Source organism: Canis aureus, chromosome 18 (genome assembly GCF_053574225.1).
Source record: "Canis aureus isolate CA01 chromosome 18, VMU_Caureus_v.1.0, whole genome shotgun sequence".
NCBI lineage: Eukaryota > Metazoa > Chordata > Mammalia > Carnivora > Canidae > Canis > Canis aureus.
The window spans coordinates 44,569,980-44,588,270 of record NC_135628.1 but is presented as its reverse complement, the minus strand read 5'-3'; the positions used below and the strand labels follow the sequence as shown (position 1 = coordinate 44,588,270).

The window sequence follows — 18,291 nt, the reverse complement described above, 5'->3', positions numbered from 1 at the left end:
CTGGGGACCCGGGATCGAATCCCACGTTGGGCTCCCTGCGTGGAGCCTGCTTCTCCCTCTGCCTATGTCTCTGCCTCTCTCTCTCACTGTGTGCCTATCATAAAAAAAAAGATGATGTGATAGAAACTGTACTTAAGTGTGTGTGGTGGAGCATATTATAACAGTGCTTCCGGTATACAGGCACTAAGCGCTTTATGTTTCATTTAATCCTTACAACTCTTAAGCTGTTCCTCTAGTTAGTCCTCTTTTGAAAGTACTCAGAAGTCTTCGGATACATACCTGCAAAGTGTGGGTCTAAAGACTGTAATGGGTAGAAGTGAAGTTTGTGTACACTTGTGTGCATATGTATTCTGAGATGTGCCAGATATCTTCTATTTACTCCCCTGAGTCCCTTCTCCATTATTCTCCAGCCTGCTCTGTGCCCTGGGTGGCTGACCTGTGTGGATTATACTAGTGAACACCCTTACCCTTTGACTTTCAGACAGATTCAACCAATGGGGAGAACTCTGGAGATTTGAGGGCAGGTGGAGAATGATTCTGGGTGTTTAGTCCTCCAGCTCTTCCATACTAAAGTCTTGGCCTTTTGGCTCCATAGCACTCTCTCCTTCCATCCTCCCTCTGTCCCCTCTCTGTCTCTCTCTCTGAATTCCAGGAATCACCTCATCCCTTGATCCTTCCAGCACAGAGGGGTAAGGAATACCCCCTTAGTTGCACTAATCCTGCTCCTGACTTTATTTTACTTTTAAAAATTATTTATTTCAGGGAGAGAGAGAGAGAAAGAGAGTGTGCACACACGGAGAGGCAGAGGGAGGGGGAGAAGCAGACTGCCTGCCTAGCAGGAAACTTGACTGGGGCTCTACCCTAAGACTCCATCCCAGGACCCTGGGATCACAATCTGAGCCACAGATGCTTGACCAGCTGAGCCACCCAGGCACCTCCTGCCCCTGCTTTAAAAGTTTTTTTTTTTTTTTTTTAATCAAACTCAATTTGAATGTATTACACGCAGTGTGAGTGTATCTTTGTTTCCTGTTGAGAAAGGTGGGAGGAAATACTTGAAAGGTATTCCTTTCTTCCTTCTCTCCCTTTCTTCCCTCCTCAAGGTCTGTTCTGCATAGAGGATGAGAATTAGCTAAGACATGGTCTCTGCTTTCAGGGAATGTAGAGTGTAGGTTAAAATTTGACTAATAACAGAAATGAAATGTTTTCAAGTCAAGTGACTGAGGAGTCTAGCACAAAAGGGTGGATTACTCAATGTGAAATGTAGCCAGCAATTCACAGATTTGTTGCTTATTCTTTTTACTTGTACATTAGCTTTGTCCCTGGGCCAGAAGTTTGAAAAGCTCATCTTTATTTAGTTTAATAAAACAACATCAAGGAGTGTGTAGAGTCTTTTTTAAAAAATAAATAATTGGAAGTGTGGTTTTTAGAACTCATCATATTCACTAACTAGGTAAATTCCCCATAAGAGTTGTCAATCAAATACAATTTCCTACATGTATCCCTGGATTTAAGATGCATATGAATTTCAGAAAGTCTACCAGTTGTTGTTGCTGTTGTTTTTTTTTTTTTTTTTTTGTTGCTGTTGTTTTAAAGTAATAGACTATTCTTTGGAGCAATTTCAGGTTTACAGAAAAATCGAACAGAAATTAGTTCTCATATCAGGTCACAACTCCCTCTATTCACCCTTCTAATTTCCTGTTATTAATATCTTGTATTAGGGCGGTACATTTGTTACAACTGATGAGCCAAGATTAATTCATTATTATTAACTGAAGTCCATAGTTTACATTACCATTCACTGTGTTGTCTACTTCATGGGTTTTGGCAAATGTATAATGACATGTATCCACAGTTCTAGAATAGTTTCATTGCCTTAAAAAAAAAATCCTGTGTTGTCCACCTGTTTAATCCCCTCTCCTGAATTCCTGCCAACCATTGATCTTTTTACTGTCTCCATAGCTTTGCCTTTTTTAGTTAGAGTCATATAGTATGTAGTCTTTTCAGATTACCTTCTTTTAAATAATATGTATTTAAGGTTTCTTCTTGTATTTTTGTGGCTTGATAGCTCATTTCTTTTTATTGCTGAATAATAGTCCACTGTCTAGATATACCATGGTTTGTTTGACCACTTACAGCATCTTGGTTGCTTCTAGATGTTAGCAGGTATGAATAAAGCTGCTATATATATCTGTGCACAGGTTTTTGTGCAGACATAAGTTTTGGAATGCTGTCCCAGGATTTAAGAGGTAAGGGGGGATTGGGAGGGTCTATCAGTTTTTTTTTTTTCTTTTTTATACACAGCTAGGAAAAATATGGTTTTTGTCTCCACCCATGTTTCTTGTCCTGCTGTAATGGTGTGGCTGACTAGACGAGCGCTTAAGGCAAGGACATAACATCCAAAGATGACACAGGAAAAGGAAGTATTTCTGGAGTAGATTACCCATTTCAGATGTGAAACCAGTCTCTAATCCTAAAATCCTCATTCTTTGAACTAGTCAGAGCCAAGGGCAGATACTGGCTTCTTTACCAGACATACCAAGACTGAATCAATCACCTAATTAATCACATAGTTTATGTAGAGCCTGAGAATTAAAATTGAAATACAAACTGAATATCGGATCTACTCAGCCAAGTATAGAATATTTATCTTCTCTGTAATTTTATATGAGCCATTTATCCGACAACTTCTATTTCAAATTGAGGAGAGTAAATACATTATAAATGCATATTCCGTGTAGGAACACATCTTTGAGATGTTAATGTGGCTCTTCCTTGCTTTTGAGTGAGCAAAGAGCCATTCTTTCAAGACTTCCTGTGGCCACCAATAATTCTGCCAAGGGGTCTGACACCCTGGGAATTTGCCAGGCTTTCTTCTGAGGCTTTGACTCATGCTGAATCCCCCTTAGGGTTTTTAGTAGTCTGTTTAAATCTTCCGATTCAGTGTATGTGGGTGCTGAGCCAGAATACATAAATTCCCATCTCAAAACTTCTGAGTGGTGTAACTTCAAGAAAATCACTTCAACTTTTTTTGTGTGTGTTTTAGAGCGTACCATGCCTGTCTCTGCTGCCGGGGGATGTTATAAAGGTGGATTAACCTATGTTTTTAAAGCACTTAAAGCTTCCCAGGGGAAAATGCCTTGCAACTTTCAGGCATAATTACTGGCTCTATTCCAGCTGGAATAAGGCAAGCAAAGTGCACTCACTTTAAAGCCAAATGCTCACCCTTTTCTTTTGAGAACTCCATTTAGCTCCTTCGTAGAGGTAATGCATGTTGCATGTGAAAGCATTTGAGTTGCAGTGGGGGATATTTTAATTATTATTCAATATACCATTGTAGATTTGGACTCATCATTTTGTATCTGAACCTAAAGACGTCATACACAGTGGCCCAGAATCTTCTTTAGACTAAATGTAAGTGGACAGGTGCCTCTCCTTCATGTTTCTGAAGAGCACTTAGACTAAGCTTCTTGATCTGGTTTTTCCTGTTTAATGGAACCATTCCAGCCTACAACATTCTGCAAGTAGTTCAAAGCATCCAGTGTGATAATAAAAGTGAGAAACATTGAGGAATGGCTTTCTAATTTCTTACAATTGCTAATTAAAATCCTAAACAAGAAGACTGTTTATAAGACATTTTTTTAGTTTCATAGAAAATTAATGGCAGGAATATCACACAACATCTGCTTTTTAGAGATTTAAGCCTCCTCTGTTGACATCAACAGATATCGTGGGAATTGGAAATAGCTGCAGAGAAATAGATATTTTAAACTATTTTCTAAAAGACAGTTGGCAGATTGCAGAGATCACTGTTGCTCTTTTACTTAATTCTTTTTTTTTTTTTTTCTTCTGTAGTGATAGACACTCGGGGTTCCACACTTTGGATATGCTTATTGACAGCCCGGACTGTTCACTGCGATAAAGATTTTGGTTGCAGTTTGATTGGTTTTTGTTTCTCCTTGTTTGAAATATATTTGGCAAATTTTCAGTGACTTCATTTTTCCCGTCTTATTACTGTCATGACAGAACTTTCAAGTAATTGATGCTAGGAGTTTCTTAGTTCAATGTAGAAGTTCAACGTTGATTGTAAAGTTTAACCTGATAGTTCATTTGAGTATCTCTAGGTCTTTGGTGTAGGGATGGTAAAAATGTTCTAGATCTACACAAATTCATATTTGGGTATTTTTCTGGATCTGTGCTCTCCAATATTGTAGTCACTAGACACTGTGACTGTTAAGCATGTGAAATGTGGCTTATGGGACTGAGAAACTGAATTCTAAATTTTAATTAATTAAAATGTAAATAACCACACATGGCTAGTAACTGCTGTATTAGCATGGCTCATGTGAGTCATTTGGTAACTAAAGGCTTGCCTTAGATTTTATCTTAACGTCCTGGCAGATGTAGCAAAAACAACAAAAATAAAAATTGATCTGTTTACTTTGTGCTAGAGTTCACAGGATATTTAATTTTTATGACTTATAACAACCCTATGACTCCTGTTTTATTGTGAGGAATCTAAGGCCCAGGGAGCATAAGTAACTCAACTGAGGTCGTAGAGCAGTCCACTTTTGCTCTTTCTTTTTTTGTCACAGGATATAATTTTGATTCAAATTGTGATGTCATTTTTTGTAGAACACCTCTCAGTTTGGGTTTGTCTGCTGTTTTCTTATGATTAGATAAAAGTTTTAAAATATTTCCATCACCTCAAAACGAAACCATGTACCCCCAGCAGTCTTTCCCTAGCCCCTAGCAATCACGAACCTACTTACTTTCCCCACAGATTTCTGTACTCTGAAGATTTCACATAAATGTAATCATGCACTACAATATGATCTTTGTGACTCGCTTCTTCCATTTAAGGTAGTGGTTTTAAGGTTCATCCTTGTTAAAGTACATATCAGTACTTCATTCCTTTTTATGGTCGAAGAATATTGCATTACATGGATATGCCTCATTTTGTTTATTCACTCATCAGTTGGTGGAGGCTTGGGTTGTTAACCATTTCTTGGTTATTATGAATAACGCTCCTGTAGTATTCACGTACATGTTTTGGTGGGGACATATGGTTTCATTTTGCTTGGGTGTATATCCAGGAGTGGTTGCTGGATCCTGTGGTTACTCTGTGTTTAGCATTTCTGAGGCAGGGGGAGTTATTTTTTGATAAATGTGGTTGGTCCTCTATTTTTTCTTGTGGTTTCTGTTCATTAGTGAATTAGGGTAGCAGTGGAGTGTAGATTCAAGACAACAGTAATAGTGTGACTGGTACCCTCCTTTAGTACCACATACAACATTTTTAAGAAATGATCAGTACTTGTTTTACAGTTCTGCACATATGTTTGAGATTAAAAAATGGATGATACTTTTCCTCTTACAGCTTTCTTTATACTTTTGTTTGAAAAAAATTCCATCTATAGGTTGGTACTTGTATTAAGCAGTATCCTCAATGTAATGTGGTTAGAGTCTACAGATTGTTGGGAGAATATCAGTTGAAATAAGGATTTGTACTTTTGAGTGAGTATTAAAGATAGCTGTGGGGAAAATTTATGAACTTGAGACAGGACAGTCTCTCTTGGTTTATAGCACTTTTCTAGGCTTTACTATGTTCAGACCCTAAAGGATTGGATTGCATGCCTCCCTGCTGATCTGTCTGCAAGAATTTTAAGGCAATATAGCTTTTTTGTGGTTGTTGTTCAATAAATAGACATTTCTTGCTGAGACAACAGAAGTCTGAAACTACTTTTTAAAAGTACACATACTTTAACTCTGTGAATGTTGCCAGAAATGATCTTTTTTTAAAGAAAGATTTTATTTATTCATGAGAGAGAGAGAGAGAGAGAGAGAGAGAGAGAGGCAGAGACACAGGCAGAGACACAGGCAGAGGGAGAAGCAGGCTCCATGCAGGGAACCTGACATGGAACTTGATCCCAGGTCTCCAGGATCAGGCCCTGGGCTGAAGGCGGTGCTAAACCGCTGAGCCACTCGGGCTGCCTCAGAAATGATCTTATTAAAATAAGGTTACCATGTACTTTGGCCTGTAAGAATATAACTCTTACAGGACAGTTTGACTTATAGGACAGTTGATTTAAAAAGAAAGGAAAAAGTCCTGAGATAAGAATCTCCACACTTGTGATATTTTCCTAATTTCCTGTTTTATCCAGATATTTCCTGTTGTATGTTTTTGGTGCTAGGTGCTAAGAAGATCATAAAATTATGTGTGTTGTTCTTGTCATTAAAGAGCTTACACAAATAATGATATAAGGCAGAAGAGAATGTTCCAGGAATGATACAAAGAGATGTGGGAATATTTCAAGTTGTTCAGAAAGAACTGAATAGTTTGGGATGGGATGGAATCCTAGAGCTCAGGACTGTATGTGTGTGTATGTTGTAGAAATCTTTTGGGTTGACTCTTTTTTTCTTTTTCCAAAGACTTTTTGTTTGGAATAGTTTTAGGTTTATAGTAAAATTGAGAGGAAGGTACAGAGAGTTCCCATGTACCTTCTGCCCTCACACATCATAGATAGGCTCTCTGTTATCATCAACATCATCATTCACCAGAGGGATACATTTTTCACCAAGGATGAAACTTTGATTGACTTCTTACAGTAAAAGTACAACCATATTAACTTGGACTCCACTAATTGGGAAGTGTTTGTGAAATATTGGGTAAAGATTGAGCTTTCATAGATTATTCCAAGAAATTAATAGCATCAATGACATACAGTAAATGTTTCCCTGTTCAGGAGAAGAGAAAGGTTCAAAGTACTTTTGTAATGAAGAAGCATGCATAATCATTCCAGCAGCGTTTGCTGAGTACGTAGAATGGTGAGAATGCTGTGATGTCCAAGAGCATAGATTCTAGTATCAGACTCCTTAGATTCAAATATTGGCTCTCTTATTTCCTAGCTCAGTGTCTTAGGCAACTTAAGTTAACTTCTCTAAGCCTCAATTTCTTCTTCTGTAATGTGGGAATAATAATCTTGCCTACTTTATAACATTGTTGTGATGAATGAATATATTAGTACATATGAAATACTTAGATCTGTGTTTGGTACTGATAAGCATTCATTAATTGATAACTTAATGTGTTCCTAGCACTGCTCAGAGCAGTGGAGAGATAGAAGGGAATTTCTGGTGTCAAAATCTTAAAAGACTAGCAGATGAAATAACATGTATTGATATATAAAATTACATACAACTTCAATATAATACAATTCAGGTAAGTGCCTATTTTCTTTCTAATTTGTGATTTAAAACCTGTATTAGAAAAAAAAAATAAAAAAATAAAACCTGTATTAGTTTAATGGACTTTCAAAGACCTAGCTTGAATCTCTTCAGATAACAGAAATGTAACAGCCTTTCATATAACATGCTCTGCTGTTTAGACATTTTCATAACTGAATGACCTTCCCTAGTTGGGTCGATTTAGTGAAATTCGACTAAGGCCACTGAAGAAATGCACACTAACCTTTACCCTCATCTATCTGGTGAATGTATCAATTAGGAGAAAATGCTCCTGCGTCTTGAATATTTTCTTATAGCCCAGCTGCAAAACATTGGCTCTTGAGCCTAAGTAAGTATAAACTGGCAAAAACATGGAGTGAAGCCACTCCACGAGAGGCCCTCAGCCATACAACTTGGCACCTAGAGACCAAACTGATGTTGCTCATTGGGCCATTTCCTAGTGACTCTGAAATCTTTCCTGAGAAAATGTTAAGGCACAGGTGAGTTGAATATTTGTGTCTGCCACAGGAGTCCTGTGAAAACTTTTGAGAGGCCGAGATTTGCCCTTTAAGGTCTACTCAAGCTAAAATGAAGAACTAAAATATTTTTGCCCAGTTTCTATTGGTAAAAGGTACTTGTGGCTACTGCTTCTTTTCTAGCTTTGCTGTTATTTTGAGTGTGCTGAGGGCAGCTGTAGTGAGCAATTCCAGGGGACAGTACTTGTGGATAGTTTATATAAAGTGTACCCCTGGAATTGTGCAGTGCGTGGCCTGCACAGATGCACATGGAAGTCCTGAATTTGGCTTAGTCTTGTCCTTAGAAACTGTTGTTCCAAGTTCTTTGGAACGTGTGCTGGACTTAGGAGTGAAATTGGGCCTTTAACTCGACAAGATCTTGAACTCTAAATATTCAGATAACTCTGTATTTAACTGCATGTCTTCCATGTCTGGTGGCATTAACCCAAACTCTGCTATTATTACCCAGGTTATTATGACATGCCTTATCACTGTAACTCATCTGGTAACTGGATTAAAGGATGTCTAACCCTTGTGCTCTGGGACTTCACTCAGCATTCTTCACTTTTAAGCCTGATTTTTGTTACTACAGCCACTGTTGCTGAGATAGAACCTTCTGTTGTCATTTGGAGGTTCTGGGGGGGTTATAAATGTACTGATGCTTGTGTGCAAGAGGCTGCTCTGTCTCATACTGCAAGACTGGCCAGGCTTCCAGCTGCCCTAGGCGGGGTCTTGGGGTCTGGAGCAACTGCAGCAGCTGCCCTAGGAGTCATCAAAGCACTCTCCTGCATTACAATAGGATTAAATATGCTATTTGCTAGAGCTGTGTCTGGCAAGAGTCTTAGACCACTTCCAGGAAAGAAAAACAAAATTGTATTTCATAAAGAAGTAAGAAAAATTGGCACTGATCTCCATGAGGTCACTTGACTTGGTAGAAAAAGTTTGTGCTTTTTATTTTAACCAATTTTGTAGGTGCTTTGAGGGATACTAATTAAGCTTCTGATTCTAACTTAGGGAAATTGGAAAAGTAACTATTAACTTTAGGGTGATTGGAACCAGGGTGATGTGTTTTACTTATATAGGTTATTATTTATTATTACTAATCAACAAATTAGATTGTTCTTACCTAGATTTTTTCTTATTTCACATGTCTGATAGTTAGGAGTGTAGTATAGAGTAAGTCTGCCGATTTAAGCCACAGTCATTTGACATCAGGTGTCAAATCTGAGACCCTGGGAAGCTAAATAACTTGTGTGAAGTGACAGAGATGATGGGTGGTCGAATCTGACCAGCACCTAGGCTGTGCTGTGCTGGTGAAACATGAGTCATGCTCCCTACTCTCCCCATGACAGGCACCCCTGGAAAAGCTAGAGACCTACCTGCCTGGGGGATTTACAGAACCCCTCTATACAACCAAGGTGATTCTCATTTCAGCACTTGATTTGAATGTTATGGAGCAATGCTTATAAAAGACCCTCGGACCTACTGCAAGAGTGACCCTGCAGTTATGTAACCTCTCTGTGCCTCGGTTTCCCAAATAGTACAATTACATTTACTACACACACAAACTCCAAGATGCTATGAGCTGATACTTAAAAAGCACTTACTACAGTGTTTGGAACATAGTAGGTGCTGTGCAATCATGAGCCATTAGGATTATGTACTGGAAGTTACCTTTTAATTTTCGAAAGCCCACGTGTAGGAGAAGTGGTATCTGTAGAGAGGTTTAAACAGTCATCTTGTGATTTTGCTTGTGAGTTTGAGAAACAGCAACTTTGCCACCAGGTAATCATAGTTGGAATCTGGGCTCTTCTACTTTCTAGTTATTTGACCGGATTGAGCTCTTACCACAGTTTATCCAGGTGACCACAGTTTATCTGAACGCCTGCCAGCACCTTCATCTCTCCTTGTCTCAATCACTGTTTTTAATCTCAGCATCTATGTGTTAATGCTTTCTGCTTCTGATCTCTGAGGAAAAGCCATTGTTCCTTTGTCTTTGTTGTTGTAGCATAAGAAATGAGCTATTTTCATTCTTTGAATTTTATTAGCCAAATTTCTGCTTAAGATTTTCGGTCATACTCTTCTATTCAGAGTATCTCTCTAAAAATTCATTACAACCTTCAATCACCCTTAATAAAGCAAAAACGGACTCTGTCATTTTCATGGTTCAAGAGCTCCTTGATAATGCTTGCATTTTTATAGTACTTTCCTCTGCACAATAGAAATTGCTTTTATTTTTTAAAGGTTTATTTATTTTTTTTAGAGAGAGAGAGGGAGAGCATAACCAGCAGGGACAGAGGGAGTGAGAGAGAATCTCAAGCAGACTGCATGCTGAGCGTGGAACCTGATGTGGGGCTTGATTTCAGAATCCTGAGAGATCAAACCTGAGCCAGAAGCAGCAGTTGGATGCTTAGTTGACTGTGCCACCTAGGCACCCCAGGATAGAAATTGTTTTTAAGGAAATACTTAGTTTTTAGAGTTCAAAGCCAGTGAAAATTGTTTACATTATCAATCTGGAGGGTTTTAAAATATAGTATTTTCTAATATGTCTTTTTGTAACACATTTTTTTAATTTCTCACATTTTATGTAAAAACTTTCTAAATACATTTTTTCTTTGTTGCTTAAAATGATGTTGTTAATAGTATTTAAAGAGCATTCATTTGTTCATTATGCATTATGGCAGGTTCTTTGCTAGGTTCTGAGAATATGGTGAATGACACAAATTTGGCTTTAGCCTTTAGGTATCTTATGATGCAGTGGAAAGTAGGAAAAAACTGGTCGTCAAATGGATAAGGAAGGGTTAAAGTCAACAGAAGTTGCCAAACCGTACTAGTTCTGAACAAATGGATATTAAAGGAAAAACTGTTCAACAGGGGATGAACTGTGAAGACAGGTCAAGATGCATGATTTTTCCCTCTATGATTGTTTACTTTTGCAAGGACTATAATAATTTATTTCTCCAAACTTTATGTGGCACGGAACTCAAAGGATCTTAGATATTTTTCTGCAGCCATCTGAATCTATGATGACAGATCCATCCCTGTTGGAGGATAATGTTTGAACTTCAGTGTGCAGCAAAGCAAGACGAAGGAAAAAGCATTCATCTATAACTTAAGACCACAAGTAGAGATGAGGTGACTCTTCTCTTTCCATCAGAAAATGGACAACTCCACATTTAGATGAGATTATGCCTTTAATATGTGCTAGATGTTTATCTGATAATTATAATGTTGGATTATCACAGATAATCCCCCTCCTGAAGGCAAAAAGCAGCAGTAAAAAATCCCCTCAAGTCCCTCTTGTTTTTCCACAGTTTGATGATATTATGAAAGCTCACATCCAGGATAAAATGTTTTCTTTACCATTTTCAAAAGAGGTAAGAACTTAATACATTTGATAAGTTTATGATTCATAAATGATTTATGGCCTTTATCTTTCATTGGACATTACCTACATGGATCAGATTGATAATCCATGGTGAGGTCATAGCTCTCTGAAGCTTGAGAGAGATTGTACAGATCTGAAGAGCAAAGCCAGTTGAAGGGACTCCTTTTGGGGTTAATTCTGATAAATCTCAGTTGATGATCAGCTTAGCTCTGTCTTAGAAACCTAAAATTTTTACCCAAGGAAAAAGAATCAAGTCCTATTTTATTTAGACCAGGTCATGATTTAACTATAGTAATTACTGCATTTTATGTAATTATATCTACCAGATGCCTGGAAAATCTACTTGGTTGTTCCTTTTCATTGGTGGGTATTGTTTTTATTGTTAATTGCCCCATATTATGTATTTAGTTTGATAAGCTGCATTTTGGGGGATGATATTTAGATCAGCAAAATCCTACTTAATAAAAGTAAAACCAGGCATCATAATTCACAATGCCTGAATGTAAATGCACAAAGTGCAGGGTGGGTAGGGTGCTTGGTGTATTTGGAAGGCTCATCATTTATTGGTAGCTGTTTATATCCTGCAACAAATCCAAGCTCAGTATTGCCAGATCTCTAAAAATATCAAGGAACTCAAGAAATCCAGACTTTATGTTAAATCAAAGGATTTTTAAATACCCTTAGCTAATTAATTATAATAATAATAATAATTATTATTATTATTATTATTTTAAGAGCACAATGAATGGCAAACAAACCAGTTAAAAAGCAAATCCCTAGCCAGGCAGCAAGGGGACAATTTTAAACCTCAGCTGGCAGTCAGGGTCGATAATTGAAAGTGCAACACGGGAAATGACTACAGAGCAGCTTTTAAGTAATGAGGGGAAATTCTTTCAAGTGGTAGTATATCCTGGAAGCTTTCTCCTCTTTCTAGAAATTCAAGCATAAGAGGAAAATGCGAGATTCTGGAGACGTATTTACCATGTGTGCAATACAGGAGAATTGCACATTTAAAAATTTCTGCATTTGTAGCTGATAGTAGGGTGAATTGGAATAGTAGTAGTGTTGGCACAAGTGAATTATTGGCTGAAGTTTGAATAATTATAAATCTGGAAGAGGAAGTTGCTTCACTTAGCAAATTAAATCTGATGTGCACATGTGACTTATCCAGGGCAAATCATCATGCTTTGGGATAGATATGTATCTACTTAGGGAAACCAAAAGGAATTACAAGTTTGACTACCTAACTCCTCTGTTTAGTCCTTCCATGGCTTTCCAAGCAGCAGCCCAGCAAAGTCCTTCTCTCTATGACCCCTTCCTTCCTGCCCATTCACCCTTATCTTCTGCTAACCCCCGGACCCTCATGTATTCCTGTTTTTCAGTAATAGGGGGGTTATTCTGAGTTCCCAAATGCTTTATGGGTAATTTTGCTTTGGCATCCCAAATGTGCTATTTCCTTTGTCTTAAGTATAGTGTTGCCTGTTAGCTTCTCTGATTTCCAGATTCAGCTCAAATATCTTTTCTTAAGCAGAATTTTTCTTATCTCTAAGTCAGCATTTCATAAACTCTAGTTCAGGGTGAATCTTAAAAAAGACAAAAAATTGTGTTAATATCAGGCTCAGAAGTGATTCTGATTCTCTGCCAAGATTTGCAAGAGAAGTATTTCTTGAGCTTACTAGGTATGCTGTATAAATAAATGGATTTACATGAGTCTCCCAAAATAGGCATATTATAGCTCTTTTGGGGTGACTAACAGCACAAACGAGCATATTAATGACTCTGGGAATTATTGTAGTAAATATATTAACTTTGATCCAGTGTTTCTCAAACTTATTTGACAATGGAACACTTTTGTTTGAGAACATCTGCTAATGTTTTGAGGAACGTTTGATTTGGGAGTATAGTTTTGGAAAATACTGCCTTAAAATATGGTTTTGGTTAATAAGAGGAAATATCTTAGGAAGGAATGTCCTAGAAGTCATGGAAACAAGAAGGAGTTTTTGTCCATTTCTTTGAATAGATTTCATGACTTGCTTTCCATATTTCAATATTTACATTATCAGTGGAAGCCCTTTAAAGCTGTGGCTGGCCTAACTGCCACATGGTATGTCCAGCAATAAGAAATGCAAATTTATATTATAATCTCTTGTATTTTTCTTTGAAAAATTTCATGCACACAGAAAAGTAAAGAGGAGGGTATGTCGAACCCACATATATACCTATTATCCAGCTTCAACAAAAATTTTGCAATTTTTATTTTGTATCATCTACCCTCATTCCACTGACCTATTCTAAAGCATATCCAAGATGTCATGTCATTTCATGCTTATACTCTTCAGTATGCATCTTCATGAAAGGGGATGTTGCTTTCTATTACCACAATAATATTGTTAGACTTACGGAAATTATAACAATTCCTTGGTAATGTCTAATATCCAGTCCATATTCAAACTTTTTAAAAAAATCGAGGTATAATTCACTATATCATAAAACTCACTCTTTTAATACAAGTCTGTGGTCTTTAGGATATTCATAAAGTTATGTAACAATTACTGCTATCTAATTCCAGAACATTTTTATCAGCCCCAAAGGAAACCTGTACATTAGCAATCGGTCCTCATTTTCTCCTCTCCTGGCTAACCTAATTTCTTTCTCCCGATTTTTTCTGTTTGGGGCACCGTGTGGTCTTTTGTGACTGGATTTGGGATATTTCCATTTTTTGGTTATTACAAGAAAAATGCTGTTATAAATATTCATGTCTAAGTTTTTATGTTAACATTTTCATTTCTCTTGTATAGATCCCTAAGAGCAGAAGTGCTGGGTCATATAGTAACTCTAAGTATGATTTTTTGAGGAACTGCCAAACTGTTTTCCAAAGTGATGGCAACATTTTGCATCTCCACCAGCAGTATATGAGGATTCCAGTTTCTCCACATCCTTACCAATACCTGTTATTGTCTATTAGGTTTTAGCTCTTTTAGTGGATGTGAAGTGGTATCTTATTGTGGCTTTGATTTGTATTTCCCTAATGAGTAATGATATTAAGCACCTTTTCATTTGGATATTGGTCATTTGTATATCTCCTTTGGAGAAATATGTATTTAAATCCTTGCCTAGTTTTTAAGTGGGTTGTCTTTTTATTATTGGGTTGCAATAATTCTTTATTCTGAATACTAGTCTTTTATCAGATATATTGGTTACAAATATTTTATCCCATTCTTTGGGGTTCATTTCACTTTCTAGATAGTGTCTTTTGAAGCACAAAATTTTAGAAGTTTTGATCAAGTCCAGTTTACCTATTTTGTTTTCTTTTGTTGCTTGTGGTTTTGGTATCATACCTAAGAAACCCACTGTTTAATCCATGGTTGTGTAGGTTTATGCCTACATTTTTTCCTGAGAATTTTGTAGTTTTAGCTCTTATATTTAGGTCTTTGATACATTTTTAGTTCATTTTTGTATTTAGTGTAAGGGAGGGGGGCCACACTCTTAAAAGTGAAACGTTAACTTCGGCCTTCAGGGTGATCTATAAAGATCGCTGTTTTCCTTTTATCTACTTGTGTACTCCCCCCCACCCCCGTTCTAACTCCTCCATCCTTACTAATCATGGCAATTCATTAGAATCTATTTGTGTACTAGGGAGTAGTGTAATCAGAGTCTATGAGAGGACAAAGTCTCTATTGCACATGTGATTACATTTAATTAAGCAAACAACCATGTTGTAGTGGACATCTGCTGTTTTTGCCTTTCTTGACTACTCTGTTTTTCTGGAAATGGCACTTGGTTTGTTCTTTCTTGAGGCGCCTCCCCACAGTCTCTGTCTATAGCTTGACCTTATAACACATACTCCTGCTCAAGGAGTGGGCAAATTGTGCTGACGTAGCCAATGAGCATTTTATCTCTAGAACCATAGTGATTGGTTCATTGATGGACACAGATCCAAAAAAGGTCAGGAGAAAGATACCTATTATTAGTAGGGAAGAAAAATGGTATAACCTGGAAATACTACGATCTTATCACCAGAAAGAGGTGTCTGCCTGTTTATAAAAGCAGCATGAATGGAAAGGGGAGCTGAGAGCTAACTTCTTAACTATCCATCAAACAGCTGAATCTAGCTTTGCTTGAGGCTTAGATTGCTCTGGACCTTTCAGATACATGAGTCTATATATTCCCTTTTAGATTCATAGCTGAGAGAGTTGTAGTTGTTACAGACAGAATGCAGGTAGCTGAAAATACAAAATATATAAAATACTCTCTGCTTTCATGGACTTGATCACCTAGAAGGGAGATAGTCTTTTGGTATTTCCTATCTTCTACTGAGGTTTGTTCTTAAGAAAGAACCCTTTTCTTAACAAAAGCTGGTAGGGATTGGAGTAAAATTCTTGAGGAAAAAGTAAAGAATAGAGAGATTTTTATGTGGATGAGCCTTTTGTTTAGCAAGTTGCCAGCTGGATGTTTTCATCATTCTGAGTTTGGTACCCAGACTCCCCTGGAATGGCTGGATGGCTGCCACTTTTCATCCAGATGGTGCTCCCTGTAACTGTTAAATCAGGCGGGAAGTTGTAGTCCTCGTGGAGGTTGGCAGCATACCTATTTCCAGCATGCAGGATTTCCAGCATACTGAATTCAAGACCTAGCAATTATTAGAAGTCACAGATTTTTTTTTTCTGTCTCTCAGGAGATTATTTGTGTGTGTGTATGTGTTTTGTTGTTGTTTTTTAATTTTCTTACTGAGCTTGGCAACCCCCATAATTAGAAGGTTATACAGATTCACTGGAGCCTGATCATCAGAAGTAAGTATAAAAATGTTAAGATTTAAGCAAACAATAAAAAGGAAGGTCAAAATATTTTTTTCTTAAGAAAAACAATTGAGGCTAATGTTTGATTCTGTTCCAGTGCTAAGCATTCAAAATCTTTATACAGAAGAGGCTCAGAAGGGGAAATCTGTGTGGCAATCAAGATAATGTATCTTGAAGTTTCATTTGGACAGCAAGACCATATTTTCTCATTTTGTATATTTGGGGTGGTGGACTAGGGGACAACCAAATGGAATTGTGGGAGGGTAATCTCCCCACCCCCCCGGCAAACTTTGGTATACACCACCACTGCTTATTTCTTGTATATTTCCCAATGCTCAATGGCATTGTTTATAATGAATGAATTTGCCACTCTTGTGGTTATGAAACTTGCCTAACATAAGAAGTTCCTTTGGCACATTTACTCTAGTGGTATGTAAAGTAAAAAACTAAGTCAGCATGACATATACCCACTAAAAGTTTGTTGTCTAAAACTGAGGATGACACAAAAAGACAACTGTGTTTAAGCTTGACTGTGGATTATTCTGTTCTCTTTGGTGTCCAGGAGCCATTTGTCAGAGCTTTGGGAATAGAATAGCCTGTTGGTTATCCTCATGTTGAATGTAGTTTATTTTGGGGGATAAGTGGGAGGAGGATACAACTTTTGGAATTATTCAGACCTCGGTGACTGCAAGAGGTGAAATCTGAGTAAAGCAGGGAGAGAATATAGAAGATTATAGGAATATAGGAAATCCTATATTCTTTTTTGAGTAAAAGCTTTATTGAGATATAACTCACATGCTGTACAACTCATCCATTTAAAATATATAGTTGAGTGGTTTTTAATACATTCACAGAGTTCTGCAGCTATTACCCCAATAAGTTTTAGAATGTTGCACCTCCAAAAGAAACTGTATTTTACTTTCATGCTCCTATTGCCCTTTGCCTCCTCCTCCTTTCCTCAAGCCTTAAGCAACCACTAATATGCTTTCTGCCTCTATAGATTTGCTGTTCTGAACACTTTTATGTAAATGAAATCATATGGTTACAATAGTGGCCTTTCGTGTGTGTCTTCTTTCACTCAGCGTAATGTATAATGTGTACATGCTTCCTCCTCGGTGTTGCAGCACATATCACTATTGCATTCCCTTTTAAGGCTGAATAATATTTCATTGTAGAGATGTATCATATTTTGTTTATCCAGTCATGATTTGATGCACATTTGTGTTGTTTTCACCTTTTGGCTATTAGGAATAGTACTGCTATAAGCATTTATGCATAAGTTTTATTCTTGCAGGGATATAATAACAGGTCAGGGGGAAACATTCTAGCCAATATGTCAGAAACATTTAGTTTGCTATAATTTCGATGCTGGGTGACCTTTTAATACCACAAAAACTGATTTACTCCTAAGAAATAGATAAAACTTCAGGAGTCTGATTTTAGTTCAGGTTATGGAGCTGGAACTTTAAATGGTTCCATTCTGAGGAATTATTAGATTTATTCCCTTACACACATCAGTGTTTAAAACAGTGGTTCTCACACTCTTATCATTTCACTGTGCCTAAGGGAGAGGACATTTTTCCATCAGACACTGTGAGGTTCTATACTGGTGATTCTCAAAGAGCAAGAAGAGGCAGTAAGTAAATAAAATAAACATCTTTCGGTATGTTAAATACTGTCATGGTACCCCAGTAATTGTAGAAAGAAAAGGGATGATGCCGCCATTCTGGAAGAAAGGCGTGAGACTTAACTTCACAGATGTGCTATCACTCAAATTTGAATTTTTACAAAATGAGTGAGAGCCTGGATTTTTGCCACATTTTAAAATAGTTTAAATTTTTGCTCACAAATTTTTTGTTACTATCATAATCACTACTGTTTAGCGCTCAATATGTTTTTTTTTTAAAATGCCACTCCTTTCCCTTTTTATTAAGGAAACAGAATAAAATAAATCATATTTACATAACAAACTACCAAACTCTGTCAGTTGCACAGAGTTAAAGGTTTTTTTTCTATGAACTTCTATTATTACTACTTTCTTCTGAGCTATTTTATATTTAAATTTTGACTGTTTCACTCTTTTAACCAACTACTAAACAGAAAATGTGGAATGGAATAGGTGGAGCTTTATGTGGAAAGATGGAAGTTCTTAGTTTTGAAATAGTATATTTTACTAGAGTTTAAAATCTAGTGTTATCATTAATGCAGATTTTGGCATAAGTTTTCTCAGTATACTCTTACCATACAAATGGCATCTTAAAATGTAGGTTTCTGTTTAAGAAACATGAATTAATTATTATCTTATTCTAGATGTTATGAAAATTGCTCACTTCATTATATTAAAAGCTATAGAACCTGGGAGAAACTCTTA

The 18,291-nt window shown here is 37.0% G+C and overlaps 1 protein-coding gene across 8 annotated transcripts in view; it reads left to right on the top strand.

Annotated features, from left to right (window-relative positions):
- CDK14 (cyclin dependent kinase 14) overlaps positions 1–18,291 on the top strand; it is a 721,053-nt gene that overhangs the window by 198,750 nt on the left and 504,012 nt on the right. The gene's annotated exons all lie outside the window — the stretch shown is intronic.